Here is a 15,015-nt window from a genome sequence, read left to right on the forward strand (position 1 = left end):
AATAAAGAGGTAACACAAAAAACCACACACCTGGGTCAATAACTGGGTTGCATTTCATTTCTGAAAAAAGTATTCATTTTGCATGCGGATTATTTTTCATTTAAAGTAACAGGCTAGGTAGTCACATACATACATATAAATCAACTTCTTGGGTTAGAATCTTGCTTCTGGAATGTACTGAAAGAATTTATGTCCCTTTCTTTTTTGTTTTAGAATTAAAATTTTTAACTTCATTTTATAGAAAAAGAGTCCTTGAAGGCATTTTAACTCTTAAGGTAATACTTAATGTTGGGGAATTTCACAAAAGTCATGAATATAATAATAAGGTAAAAGTAAGTTTACTATTTTTTCAATCGAAAATCAATTTTTTGATCAAAAATTTTTTGACCAAAAATGGTCATTATGGGGTCCTTATAATATTTCAAAGACTGCTCTGCGGTTTTGTCTGTAACATCTTCAGGCTAATTGTTAAGCACTCACTGTGCACTCTGTAGTGTCTTGCCCCATTTTACTATCATAGTTGACAGGTGTCAGGTTGACATGCCTCAGTTCCCACTAGACTTTGTGCTCCTTGAGGGCAGAGCTCATGCCTATTCACTCTTCCTTATCTGGAATTTAAATATTCTTCCTAGATTGCATCTGTCTTTGTGGCAAACTAAATAATGGCCTCTCCAGGGGTGCCTGGGTGACTCAGTCGGTTAAGCGGCCGACTTCGGCTCAGGTCATGATCTCGCGGTCCGTGAGTTCGAGCCCCACGTTGGGCTCTGTGCTGACCGCTCACAGCCTGGAGCCTGTTTCAGATTCTGTGTCTCCCTCTCTCTCTGACCCTCCCCCGTCATGCTCTGTCTCTCTCTGTCTCAAAAATAAATAAACGTTAAAAAAAAATTAAAAAAAAAAATAATGGCCTCTCCAAAGATGTCCACATCTTAAACCTCAGGACCTATGAGTCTATTACCTTACATGGTAAAATGAATTTTGCAAATGTAATTAGACTAAAGACCTTGGGATGGAGTGGTTATCCTGGATTATCAGGGTGGGCCCAATGTAATCACAGGGGCTTAAGAAGAGGGAGGCAGGAAGAACAGCATCAGTAGGAAAACATACAACTATAGAAGCAAGAGGATGGAGTGATAAGAGAAAGTAGTAAGAAAGACAAGGATTGCAGGTGGCCTTTAGGAGCTGAAAAAGGCAAGAAAACGGATTCTCATCTCAGGGTCTCCACAAGGAACCAGACCAGCTAAAATCTTGACTAGGTTTGTAGTATTTTATTATAGCCGCAATATGGAACTAATAGAGTCTGTTATTATTTGGTGCAATACAATCATCTATTCCTCTTTAGTTTTCCTCTGATGAACCTTGTGGTGTCACGTCTTCTTAGAACAGGCAGAATGTGAGCAGTGAAAACTCTTGGGCTTTTAAAAGTCAAACCTCCTGGGTTCAAATCTTGGCTCTGTACTAATTAGCTGCCTGACTTCAGTATCCTTTAAACTCTCAAACCCCAGTCTCATTGGTAAAATGGGAATAATAGTAGTTCTTACATCAGATGGATGGTTTTCCTTTGAGAAACAGGTTGGGGTGTGTGTGTGTGTGTGTGTGTGTGTGTGTGTGTGTGTGTGTGTTTAGCACATCATTAGTATACGGTAATTGGTCAGTGATTTTGTTTTTTAATAGAAAATGTAAGTATAGAAATATTGACTGTCTAAATAAAGCATCTTAGATGCTACAAAACTACAAAAAATAGATTGTAGTTAGAAGTCACTTGTTGCTTTGTCTACAAAACATATGTGAGGAGGAATTTCCTGAGGGTTCAATTTTCTGACAGGCTTGGTAACTGAGGACAGATCCAGAAAACACTGTAAGTTAGGCCAAGATGATTGCAACGTTGCTCTGGCTGTGCCTGAGTAAATGTGGTTTCCTTCACCTAGCATCTTCTCCCAGGTCTCTGGAGCCTTGCACGTGCCACACCTCTTCTGCCAGCAATGTCTTCCTCCATCCTACAACTGCTAACCTGCAATCTCTATGAAGTCTTTCTGACTTCTCAAGCTCCCAGTTATGAACTCTTAATTCTCCCTATAGGTTCTTCCGGGAAACTGCTGTTTATTTTTTATCTCAGAGTATCATGCTAGGCACCAAGGATATAATTCAAGAAATGCAAAGACTAGATTATCTGATAAATCAGTTTTTGAGGGTGATCTAGTGATTTGAGTTAAACATAATACACTGCCCCAATTACAATTATCTTATAAATCTGTCTTAAAATCAACTTTCTCAGCCCCTATATTTTTAATTAATTAATTACTTAATTAGAGAGAGAGAGAGAGAGAGAGAGAGAGAGAAACATCAGGGGAGAGGAGCAGGGAGGGAAAGAGAGAGAGAGTGAAAAAGAGACAGTCCCAAGCTGGCTCCACACTGAGTGTGGTGCCAGAAAGGGGCTTGATCCCATGACCTGAGCTGAAATCAAGAGTCAAACACTTAACCTACTGATCCACCCAGATGCCCCCAATATTTTAATTTAATGAGGAATTATATTGGTACATATTTCAGTAAACTCTAGCAAATCAATCAAGCATAGATGTTGCTTTGAGAAAAAAATCATAGAACCTCTCAAGTAACACAATGAATTACAGTAAAAGCATAGCACTGAAAACTTTTTACTGTGTGATAGATGTAATGATGTTTAAGATTTTTTTTTAATTTATGGAAAGGTTACACAATTAAAACAATAACTATAAAATCCTTTAAAAACAAATCAATTTCATTTTACCCAGGGACATTACAAGGTATAAATAAATCTTATTCTAAATAAATTATTTTAGGAGAATTCTATAATGATGCTATAATGTAAGTCAGGTGCGACAACAGCATTTACTTGCCTGCTAAATTTTCTGAAATATAGCTTTCTAAGGAAAGCAAGGGGTGTCTGCACAAGTGTTTAACTCACCTGTCAGATTTTAAATAAAGTGTTTAATATGTATTAGACATTTCATAATGCTGTTAATGACATTTATTTCAAGGGAGATACATATTTATACAGAGAGAAAGATGAGAATTGCTGTCTCACTATCTATGTGCTTTATGGAATCTCCTGCTTTATCTGTACTTTTTATGTATGCATTCATTCCTGTAAGCATTCCTTACATTTTTCAATTTATAATTCTTGTCTTTACAAAGAAAGGTCTTATAAAAACAATAATGTATTTATTTGTTAAAAAACCTTCAGCTTAATAAATATTAATATTTCACATGTGGAATAGTTCCATATTTTTCTCCATTTTTTAAGATACTTTTTAAGCACTGAACTTTCTTAAATAGTGGTTGAGTATTGCCCAATTTATGAGGATGTAGGGGAAATTAACGTTTTTTTTTTAATGATTTAAAATACAGAGTTGATAAAGGGGGAAAAATAGTCAAAGTGAATTTCAGACCTTTTATTTAGTTTCGTGTGATTTTTTTTTATTACTACAAAGCCCAGTGGCCACCAAGTGGCAAATAAATGTTGGGGAAGGAACATTCTATTACAAGTGGGTTGGAAAATGGAGAATTCTTCCCTGAGTTCTTCCCCAAGAAACCAGATCTGCCTTGTGAAATAGTTCTGCGGCTTTCAAAATCCTATGCAGAGAACGGGCATATTCAGGCACAGTGTTTAACTAGGTTATTAATAAAGAGATATAGAGTAAAAGATTAAAAGTAAAAAGATTGCCTCAGTACCCTGTCATGCGAGATGAAAAAGAAAACTGTACAAATAAAGACAATGGGCAATATTTTTCTCACCTGGAAAACCAGTGGATTAAAAAAAAACTATCTTTTAAGTCCTTTCAGCTATTAGAGTTTATGATTTTAAATGGATGAAACAGTATATTAAATTCCATCATAAGCCAGACTTCTAGGACCAACTCTACAAAAAACAAATCTTACCTTGTTAATGCTTTTTCTTATCTCAAATTGTAAGTTTTAATAGATACATTGGTACAAAAGGGACACACACACACACGCACACACACACAATACCAAGTACTTCTGACTAGTGTGTTCGAAGTTTATGTTTCATCTAGATGTTAGAGCGATTCCAGGTCCAACAATCTTCAAAGGCAGGTTTTCAAAGATTCCCTTAACCATTCACGAACTTACACATTCTTTATTAAGCTCCTACTATATAACAGATATGGTGAAAGGTGATAGGAACAGGTAACTAATTATGACATAGTCATCATCCTTCTATATAATAAATTTGAAGTAAAAATACAATATTAAGTGAGCACAAATGGAAAAAAGAGGCAACCTCATTGAGGAAAGGATGCATCTTGGAGAAGGGATCATAGAAGCATTTAAGTTATTGTCCAAATAATAAGATTTCATGTATGAGTAGGGAGAAATGAGATAGCATTACGCAGGGAGGTAACAGACTTAGCAAAGACCTGGATGTGTGATGTGCTTGGAAGATTTTGAGAACAGTGAGAGGTGTGGCATGTCTAACAGGCCAGGTGGGAATGTGAGCAGCACAAGCCATGAGATAGAAAAAAACAGGCTGCAAAAAAAAAAATTAAAAAAAAGAAAGAAAAAAACAGGCTGCACTAAATACATGCTAGAGAGTTTGGACTTCACTATATGAACAGTTTGAAATCATGGAAGGTTTTTAAGCAGAGGATTTGAAATAACTCCTCTTGGAGTTGGGAATAGAGAATGAAGGAGATGAAGATATAGAATGATTGGGGCCAATGAGATCATTTATTGGCCAACTCAGAAAGTCCAAGAGAAAGATCTTAAGAACATGAATTTAGTAGAGGAGACGAAAGAGTAAAGAGACTTCCTCCCCCACGTCCCAAAAGTCAACTCAGCTAATACAAACTTCTAAAGAGATACAAAACCTCAAATATCAATCGAAGGTTGCAGGCTGGCCTAGCATTGGCCCTGAGTAGATGGCAGTGATTTGTAATTAGTGTACTAAAGTTAAAAACTAAACTCTTATGGCTTCTGTTTTTGTTAGACTGATAATGTTTAGTTGTAAATATGTGCCCCGTTAGTTTAGAAAATAAACTATTTGCAAACGTTTTGTTCCCCCAAAGTGGTAAACATTTCCCTTGAATCATATTTGAACTCTTAGTTGTTTAGCAAATCCATTTAGTTGTGGCGAATGCTAAGTTAAACCACAATGAAACTCATTCAAGAATCACTTTTACTTACCAAAGTGTGTATGAAAGAGATGTATTTGTTCCCCCTTTATTTACTCTCTATCCACAATGTGGAATGGCAGATGGATATTAAAATAATGTTATAGTGGCTGCAGTTGGAAATGGGAAATGACTGCAAATGGGCAAAAGGGATCTTTTGGGAGTGACAGAAAGGTTCTGAAATTAGACTGCAGTGCTGTATGCGCAACTCTACAAATTTACTAAAAGTCATTGACCTGTACACTTAAAATGGGTGAATTTTATGGCATGCAGATTATATTTCATTAAATCTGTTAAGGATATTATTGAAGTACATTTATTATGGATTTTAAATCTGCTAACTGTGATGGTAAAACCTATAGTCATTTATTTAGTAACAATTCATAGAGAAATTACTAGGAACAGGTAGGTTCCTAGACAAATGTTTCTCAAAATTTAATGTGTTTAAGAATTATCAGTGAATAGTAAATACAGATTCTAATTTGGGAGATCTGGGTCTGGGTCCATAATTCTACTAATTTAACAAACCTCAGGTGATGCCATAAGCTGGCAGAAAAATACATCCTGGTGTCACAGCTCTAGGACCTGGGAATATAGCAGGGAAAAGGAAGGCAATTCCTTGTTTCCATGGAGCTGGCTTCCTAGGCCAACAGCAAACAAGAAAACAAATAAAAGCTCAAGATAGTTTCTCATTTATATTACACATAACATTGAAAACAACCCTATGATTCAACATCCCTTCAAAATATTTATAATTGCTGTCTCACAGGTGTCAGGCATTGTGACAGGCAGAGGAGACACAGTTGTGAATAAACCACAGTTTTTGATCTTGTGGAATTTACAATCTAGTGCTAGATTCATTTCACCCTCAAAACAACCCTTAGAGGCATGTAATAGGATTCTCTTGATTTGACAGAAGCAGAGGCCACACAGCTCATATCAGTGCTTGGTCTCAAAACCAAGACTTCATCTCAATGCCATGTTAAACTATATTCTCCTTAATTTCATTGTTATATTTAAGAAATGAGAAATTTAGATTGCATTTACTATCACAGAATACTATGTTTGTTTGGGCTTTGGTGCCCGTGGTAAGTTGGGTTCTTTGTACAGTCTGTTAACATGGCTCTCTCCTCTTTCCGGGTCTCATGTTATGAAAGCACTCTTGTGCTTATACGGAAGATGGTTGCTTAGGGCCACATTTCTTTCTCTTCTTCGCGACCAGTTTCAGCAACCTTCCGAAAATCTATTTTTATTCTCTCCTGGCAATTTGAAGTTCATCTTCATTTATCATTTGCAGATGTACTTCTCATGCTACTTATTTCCTTTTTTTCAGCTCACTAATGATGTAATTAAACAAATTAGAATCCAAAAATGACCCACTGAGGACAACTCCTCAGATGCAGTGCTCATTTAATGTTAATCATCCAGTTCTCCAATGGAAGGTCTCAGCTTAAGATCATACTGGGGTGCAAGAAAAATCCATTGCCATTTACACAAGGATGTAAATTCCTACATACATATGGGGGAAATATTTGAAATTCAACAACTTATTTGCATGAATATGAACAACGATGAAAATATAAAATGGGAAATTATATGCTAGTATATGTTTGAACATTTAATAATAGCCAACATTTAGTGAACATAAGTCTATAATTTATATTACTTGTATCTCTAGTTTAAAAAGTCATCTTCCAGTATAGCTCCATTTTCCACCCTAATCATCACCAGCACCACTATTTTGAAGGCCTGAAACTGAGAGCCAGTGAGGCAAGAGGATATCTCTGTAACTGTCTCTCCAAAGCTCATGTATTTTTCTAATACTATACCATCCCATTTTATATCACTTTAATTAATACTTTTAATTTTTGGTTGTCATCTTAACTGGCCTATTAATAAACTAATCATGCTACCCTTCTAATTTGGGATATGAAACTTCTCAGTACTCTTCCAAAAATACTCAATTTGGAGAATGTGAACGAGAGGATGTCTCCCCAAGGAACAGTTGACTCTACAAGAACCAGTAATTTGATCTGGCCTATTACAGAGAGATGTTAGTACTTACCTTGAAAAAAAGTTTTGTGAAACAAATTCCAGGTTTTAGTAAGCTGAAGGGGAATAAAAAAAAAGAATAATAAAAAAAAAACTCAAGTATGTAAATGTTCTGTAGTATTTGAATAACTATGGTTTCAAGACAATTATTTTAAATACACAAATCTGGTTTTAATGGCCATGCTTAGAAGATGGGCAGAGTGCTAAATGTGTAAGTAATTATGAACTTGGCACAGTAGCTCTGTTTATTTTAAGCTCTCTTTTGCTGGTTTGGTTGAGGATGTTTACTTAACCAGACTCTATTAAACATGCTAAAAACATTATTGCAGAGTTTGTCTTTGTGAGCACTTTTAATTGACAAGCTACAGAAGCAATAAATCATCAGGCATAGTAGATGATGGCATGGGGCTAGAGCAGAAACAAAGAAGACAGGCAGGTATCTTTTTATCTTGAACCAAAAATAAATAAATAAAAAAGAAAACTCAGTTGAAATAAGTGTTTCTGAAAAGCAAAGGACTGATAGTACTGGAGACTGATGTCTTCTATTTACCAGACACCAGGCCCTGTGTAGGAAACTGCTGGAGGCAGAAGCTCTCCAGCATGCTTCCACCCACTGGAAGTAGATGATTAAGCCCTCTCTGCTGTCAGGAAAATCCCATGCTGGTAACTACTGTGTGAGATTCAGCCTCTAACTCCCTACTCAACTCACTTACTTTAAGAGTGTGAAAAATTCCTAACACCTTAACCATCCACAACGCTAAAGGCTAGGAAAGATGGAAACTCTTGGGTGTGTTTCACAGTGCCGGGACAAGGAGCTGAGAAATCATAGAAACTTTGGTCAATAATGACCCACGTGGAAACCTAGTTTTTTAGCTTTACTACACTTTCTTTTCCTTCCCCTCCTTCTCTCTCTCCTCCTTTCTCCTTTTCCTCTTTGTTACCATCTTCATCTTCTTTGTTGTCTCTATCTTTACTCGTCTATCTGGTGGTGGGCAGGGGGGAGGGCTTAATTTCATTTAAATAATTTCAGTGGTATTTCCTGATAAAGACCGTTTAGCTGTATAAAAACGTATTTAAAATACTTACTGAAAATAATTTGATCATTTTTATGCGCAATGTTACTGTGTCAGGTTCTCACAAATTAAGTTCACAGTAGAGAGGCGGTGGTTTTATTCTAAACATGGGAACTAAAGAATTTTTGCCATATCCTGCAATTATTTACCAAAATATTTTTTTAAAGTCAGTGAATAGGCAAGCAGGAAAAAAATGTTTATCTTGACTATTTACATAATTCTCAACCTGATAGAGATTTTAGGCCATGACTACCACAGAAATTATCTAATGTGTTCTTTTGAAGTTTGTTGACAAAAACCACTCCAGACATAAATCTATTTTATGTGGTGTGTGGTCTTGGAGGGAAAAAAATATGTCTTATTGAGCTGAAAAATGGGCATCCTAAAATAGCCCTACCAAGTTTATAGCAGGAATATATTGATAAATAAAATAATTAACATGGGAGAATGGTTATAGGCTACATCTTTTTTAAAAGGCAGCATATGGTATTAATTAACGAACAAAATGAACATTTTTTAAATTTCTTTTTATTGAAGTATAGTTGACACAATATTACGTTAGTTTCAGATGTATAGCATAATGATTTGATAAATCTACACATTATGCTATGCTCACCAGAAGTATGGCTACCATCTGTCACTATACAAAAAGTGCACATTTTAAAATGAAGTTTAAAATGAAATGAATTTGGGGCGCCCGGGTGGCTCAGTTGGTTGAGCGTCCAACTTCGGCTCAGGTCATGATCTCACAGTCCGTGAGTTTGAGCCCCGCGTCGGGCTCTGTGCTGACAGCTCGGAGCCTGGAGCCTGTTTCAGATTCTGTGTCTCCCTCTCTCTCTGACCCTCCCCCGTTCATGCTCTGTCTCTCTCTGTCTCAAAAATAAACGTTAAAAAAAATTTTTTTTTAAATAAAATGAAATGAATTTTGGGAGGACCCAAATGCAATATATTATTATATAAAAATTTTCACATATATAGGGTCTCTCATGTACCACAAATACTGTTTATAATAGAGTTTAACATTTAAATATAAATTTTTATGTCAGTAACCACAGCACCACTTATTTATGAGAAATAAAGGAATGTCTAGATGCATATTAATCACTGGGTCTTATAGGATGCCATTTAGGAAACTGCTAGGCTCTTCAAATACCAGAATTAACGCCATTAATTTAGAAACAATTAAATATAGATTTCATTATGAGCAATGGAACTAAGAACTAGGGCTTCAGAGTCATACAAACCTTGGGGGAAGCTACTTAACCTCTTCTAACCCTAGGCCTTCATCTGTAAAAAGGTGATAATAATTTCATTGTACAAAATTTTCAAGACTACAGTTAACAATACTATATTGTGCATCTGAAAGTCGCTAACAGAGTTCGTCTTAAAAGTCCTCACCACACACACACAAGATTGTAACTATGTGCAGTGACAGATGTATTAACTGACCTTATTGTAGTAATCATTTCACAATATGTACACATATCAAATCATTATGTTTAAACCTTAAACTTATATAATGTTATATATCAATTATATCCCAATAAAGCTGGAAAAAAATATCAATACTTAAATGAGATAATTTATGTCATGGCCTATGTCCAGCACCTAAATGTACTCAACAAAAACTAATTTCTTTACCTCAGGAAGTAGGAGTACTCTTTCCAAAGATAAGAATCATGTTCCATCTATGTTTATAGCTGTCAAAATGCTTAACAGAGCATCTTACACAAGTAGATATTCAACAAAATCTGTAGGAAGAAGTAAGAAGAGAAGAAAGGTTCTAATCCCAAACCAACTCCTGATTTAGGATGAGAGACAAAACTTACATAAGTAAATATTTATGTTTGAAATTTACATACAAAAATAAATACCACCCTAAAGGCACATACCACTACTAAATTACTGGAGTCAGAAAAGGAGTTTGTCTTGCTGCTCAAAAGGCATTTGAATAAAAGGATTCTTTGGCTCTTCATAGTGTTCATAAAAAAAAAAAAAAAGGAATGAATACAGGAAGGCAGGCTCACTAGGAGGCCCTTAAAATAACCTGGGTGCACAGGGCATGGACCAGACTGACGCTGTGGGAATGCAGAACACAGGAATTAAAAAAATGAGTAGGAATCAGCAGAATTTAGACCATCCTGGAGATGTTAAGTAAATGGGAATGGGCAGGGAATGCCCAGGGTTTCTGCCTAGAAATGATACAAAGGGAAAGCAGAATAGACAGGCTAAGGGGAGACCATGAATTCTTTTCTTTTTATTTTTTTAAGCATGTTTAGATTTAGGTGATGGCAGGACATCTAAATAAAGATGTTCCATAAACAGAAAGAAATCTTGACTGAGAAGAATATAAAAGGTCAGGGCAGAAGAGGAAGATCTGGAAATTGTCTGCATAGAGGTGGGTGGTAAATAAAATTGAGTGCTCAAGCATCCTGACTTGCTTAGAGGACATGAGCTGCAAAACACAGGAGATTATAAAAAACCTTTCTTAATTTAATTACATTAATTTTTCCAAGTATTTCTGGATTCTCCCTGGGGGTTAATATATTACCAAATTTTACATACCACTGAGAGCTAAAAGACACTTGAGAGATTTCTGATTCCATTTCTTCATTGTACAGAAAGGCAGAAGCCCAGAGGTGTGAAGAGACATGCTCAAGGTAAGTGAGCAAATAAGTTTCCATTTGTTCATTCATTCAGTAAGTACAAGTATGCAGATATAGAGGACTGCAAATATGGGATGATTTAAAATTTTATCTTGATGTGTTCCTATTTACAAATTGTCAATCCTTTATGATTGTAATATAGTCATACTTGTGCTAAGTTAAAGTATGTAAGTGTAAAGTATACTTTAAATGACTGACCCAAAGGCATATAAACTACCATAACTGGGAAACCAAAGGTTTTCTCCAAACATTAATATGTCTTTCAAAAAACAATAGGCTAATGGTACTGAAACATAATCACATTTAGAAACACTTTCCCATTCTAGTTGGAGTAAGTCAGAAAAACCCATAGGTAATGTAAGATGCTTTCTAAACTTCTATTTGAGGACATATGAGATCCCCATTTTTTAAATGGGAATCCATTTAATTAATTAATTAATTAATTAATTAATTCCCAGCTATATTATATGCTTAATTTGAAACGTATAAAGTAGCACTTAAAACTAGAGAAAAAAAAGTAAACATTCCAAGTCACTTTTTATATAATGTATAAAAAACCAAAGGGGAAAAAATGAATAAATATAGCAGAAACCCAGCATGGCTATAATCTAAGCTTTCAGTTGCTTAATTAGAAAATCACTCAATTAATTTCTTGGTAGTTACCCTAACTTCATGCCCCTTTCTCAACTGACAATAGCCAGAATGAAAAAACAAACAAACAAACAAAAAAGGTGGCAGTGGGGGCAAAGAATTCATTAAACTCTAAGTTTACATTTGATTGTTTTTCGGTAATAGACAATGAAGTGGTTATAAAGCCTATGACTGAATATGACCAATGAGAGAAAACTGATTAGCTCGGTAGCAAGTGTAGTCTATTTTTATCTCTTTGGAAAATTCTTTCACAGAATGTTTCCTTGCAACTTACACATACATATTAGTTCATATTCTAGCCCTAAAGATCTTTCAAAGCAATTGAAATAGTTCCTGTGCCCTAGTAATCTTTTTAATATTTGAAGAAAGTTACCAAATTCCCTGAGTTTCTTTGTACCCTGGTCATTCCTCTAATGAGTTATCCTAAGCATCTTGCTCTATTGTTTTTTCTCCACAGAATCTGCTCCTGTTCACTTTGGACTTTCTTTAACATGGCACAGCATCATAGAGTAGACAGGAAGCCATTTCAGGAGATCTTTATTTGAATCTCTGCTTGTTCACAAGCAGTCTGTTTGACCTTATACAATTTATTTAGCCTCTTGAGCCTCAGTTTTCTTATCTGTCAGATTTGAAATAAGAATAATAATCTCAGAGTCCTGTTGTGATGACAAGATGAGATCATACATGGTCCAATGTCTGGCCTACCTCTCATCAAAACCACACCTCTAATAGGCGTCAGATCTTTTTAGGTAAAAAGAGGAGTCCCATCACCTCTTAGACTTATATATCATATATTAGCTGGAAACCCAGGAGAATTGAAAGTGTACTTAAATACTTGCATGTTTCACATGTGTGAAACCCCTTCAAATATCAAAAAAGTATGAGCTCCTTCTTTTCTGAAAAGATTTCCTTCTGTAAGACAATGGTAGTAGCTCTTAGATAAATTTGATATTTCTTATATAATAACCCTCATTCCATATCTTCTAGCTTCCTTGTTCTCGTATCCCAAATATAGTCATTTCAGCTTATTGCTCTGAACGATGGCAATGATTGCATTTCAACACACACACACACACACACACACACACACACACACACACACGGTTTGATATAGAAGTACTGCTGAAACTATGCCTAAATTTCACTGTGTCCCATGAGCCCCAGTAATTGAGCCTGTTAAGCATCTGCCTGTAAGAAGGTGCCACATTTTTTTTTCATAGGGCAAATAAGAAAACATTCTTTCAGCTACACTCATATTTCTGGTAACATCTGTACAATGTCTTCATGTCACAGACCAGAATTAAATATTCTTTCCCTAATGCAGAGTGCACAGCCCAGTCTTTATTTCAAAATCCTCAAGTCTCATTCTCTATTAAGCATATTCCAATCATCTACCAACATAATAGATCATTTCTTTTTTGTACTCCCATTTTCTATTTCATTGACTTCTATGAGAGCATCTATACAACTTAAAAACTCTAATTTGTTTATCTAGCTCTTTAGACCATGAGCTTTCTGAGGGCAGAGAAAATGTCCTAGTCATCCCAAAGGCCTAGAACAGTATCTAGCTCAACATATTTTCCCCTCTCCAGTGAATCTCTTTGGTTCTTATGGCAAAATTATGTGATGGAAAGACTGGTACTAGAATTTAGGAGGCTTAGGTTTCAGTCCTTGTTCTGTTTCTTAATTAGCTATTAATCAATGTCTTTAAGAAAGGTAATTAACTTCTAGAGGCATCTAAAATAAGACGGCTGGGCTAAGTCATCTTTAACATTTTCCTTGCATTGAAAATTCTGGCTCTCAGAACTCAAGTATTGATGTAATTTATAATGTGTGAGAATAATAAACAATCTTTGAGAGTACATAAGTACACCATTCTAACCAAGATAAAATGAGATTAGGTCACAAGTATATCACTGAACATGAAGTTACCATATAGAAGAACACAAAATAAACTCTGGTTAAAGTCTTCTCTCAAATTTTAAGTACAGATTCGGACTATTTGGGTATAATTTAGTATGCTTGATGGCAATGGCATTCATTAGGAGTCCCCAAGAGTGAGTGTCCTTACAGATTCATTTAAATTGCTCTCAGTATATCCCCTGTGAAGAGAGAATCTGGCTCTGTGTGTCCATGGGTTATGTGTGGGTGCACCATGTCTGAATCACTGGCACCAGTGTCTACTGCCAAACAGAAATCCCTAGACCTCAAACTATTAAGTGTTGAGCAAGATATTTAGCAACACTGGGAATTCTGAAAGTACATATTATTTTGGCTTAGGATACCTAGGGGAAAGAACAGGTTTTTTATTATTAAACTGAACCTTGAACATCATTATCTTTCACATGGAAACTAGACACAGTTAATGAGGAAAAAGCAAACACTCACTTTCCAAGGATATATTTTCAGATTGAGATAATACGTCAACCTTCTGTTTCTGTCAGTTGGCTCAAGTGTTTGTAGAACAATATTACTGAGCGCTCCAATAGGGTCAACATTCTAGCATTAGGTCTTACTCCTTATTCTCAGTGATAAATGAAACAACTCTGTAAATATATAAGAATGTTTTGCATAGAGAGGTAAATTTTTATGCGTTTGTCACCAATAATATCTAAAAGAATCTTTAAAATTTGGTTAAGTCACGCTGATACGGAATAGAAAAAGACGTACAAAGACATACAAACTGACAGGTTTCCTTAATATTTATGAGTTTAACAGTAATACTCCTCAGTCTCAGATTCCAGCATTATTCTTGTTACTTTACAACATTTATGAGAGTGAAAAATCATTTAGCCTGACCATGCACATAGAACAGTGATTTGTAGAGCAGATGATGGCTATTAATTTATCATGGAAGATAAATTATGCTTCTACTCTCTTTCTGAGGGGCAGAGCACTCCTGAGACTAAATAACAAACCAAAACCCTGGTGAGTGAACCATAAAGGGGAAATCCAGCATGTCAAAGGGAGATTTACATCAAATTAACATATCTTGAGATGTTATTCTTCTTCCCTGCAGGGGTATTTCTGTCTAGACACCTAGGACTGGTCATTAGAATCAATGTACTTTCCCCTGAACAGAACTGACAGTACATACTAATTTGCAACCTCTAACTTTGCTTTTTCTACAGCAGTGCTCTCCCTGTACATGCTCTCCATAATGAGTTGCATCATATCCCCTGTCATATCAGAATCTTGTTTCTCACAGACAGAAAGCTTCAGGAAGCAATTTACTGTCTTCTTCATTGGATTATCCATTTTGATGAATTCTGGTCTCATCAGAATCTCACTACTCAGTGGATATTTTTCATTTAAATTTTGTTTCCAAAATCAGGAGTATTTGGACACAATGGGAAGGAGAAAAAAATGAAAATGAAGAAAAAAAACGTACATTCTTATCCTTAT

At 35.6% G+C, this 15,015-nt stretch overlaps 1 protein-coding gene across 3 annotated transcripts in view; it reads right to left on the minus strand.

Annotated features, from left to right (window-relative positions):
• The window catches only part of ANGPT1 (angiopoietin 1), a 239,371-nt gene that overhangs the window by 177,534 nt on the left and 46,822 nt on the right, over positions 1-15,015 (minus strand). The window contains exons 2-5 of one of the 3 annotated variants that reach the window (XM_042923456.1): positions 13,999-14,156; positions 9,935-10,044; positions 7,234-7,276; positions 5,697-5,809 (exon numbers count right to left, since the gene is read on the minus strand). The exons of the other annotated variants lie outside the window; for them this stretch is intronic. The gene's annotated coding sequence lies outside the window, so the exon portion shown is untranslated. The remainder of the gene's footprint in view (positions 1-5,696; positions 5,810-7,233; positions 7,277-9,934; positions 10,045-13,998; positions 14,157-15,015) is intronic. 3 annotated transcript variants of the gene reach the window in all.

Source organism: Panthera leo, chromosome F2, assembly GCF_018350215.1.
Source record: "Panthera leo isolate Ple1 chromosome F2, P.leo_Ple1_pat1.1, whole genome shotgun sequence".
Lineage (NCBI taxonomy): Eukaryota > Metazoa > Chordata > Mammalia > Carnivora > Felidae > Panthera > Panthera leo.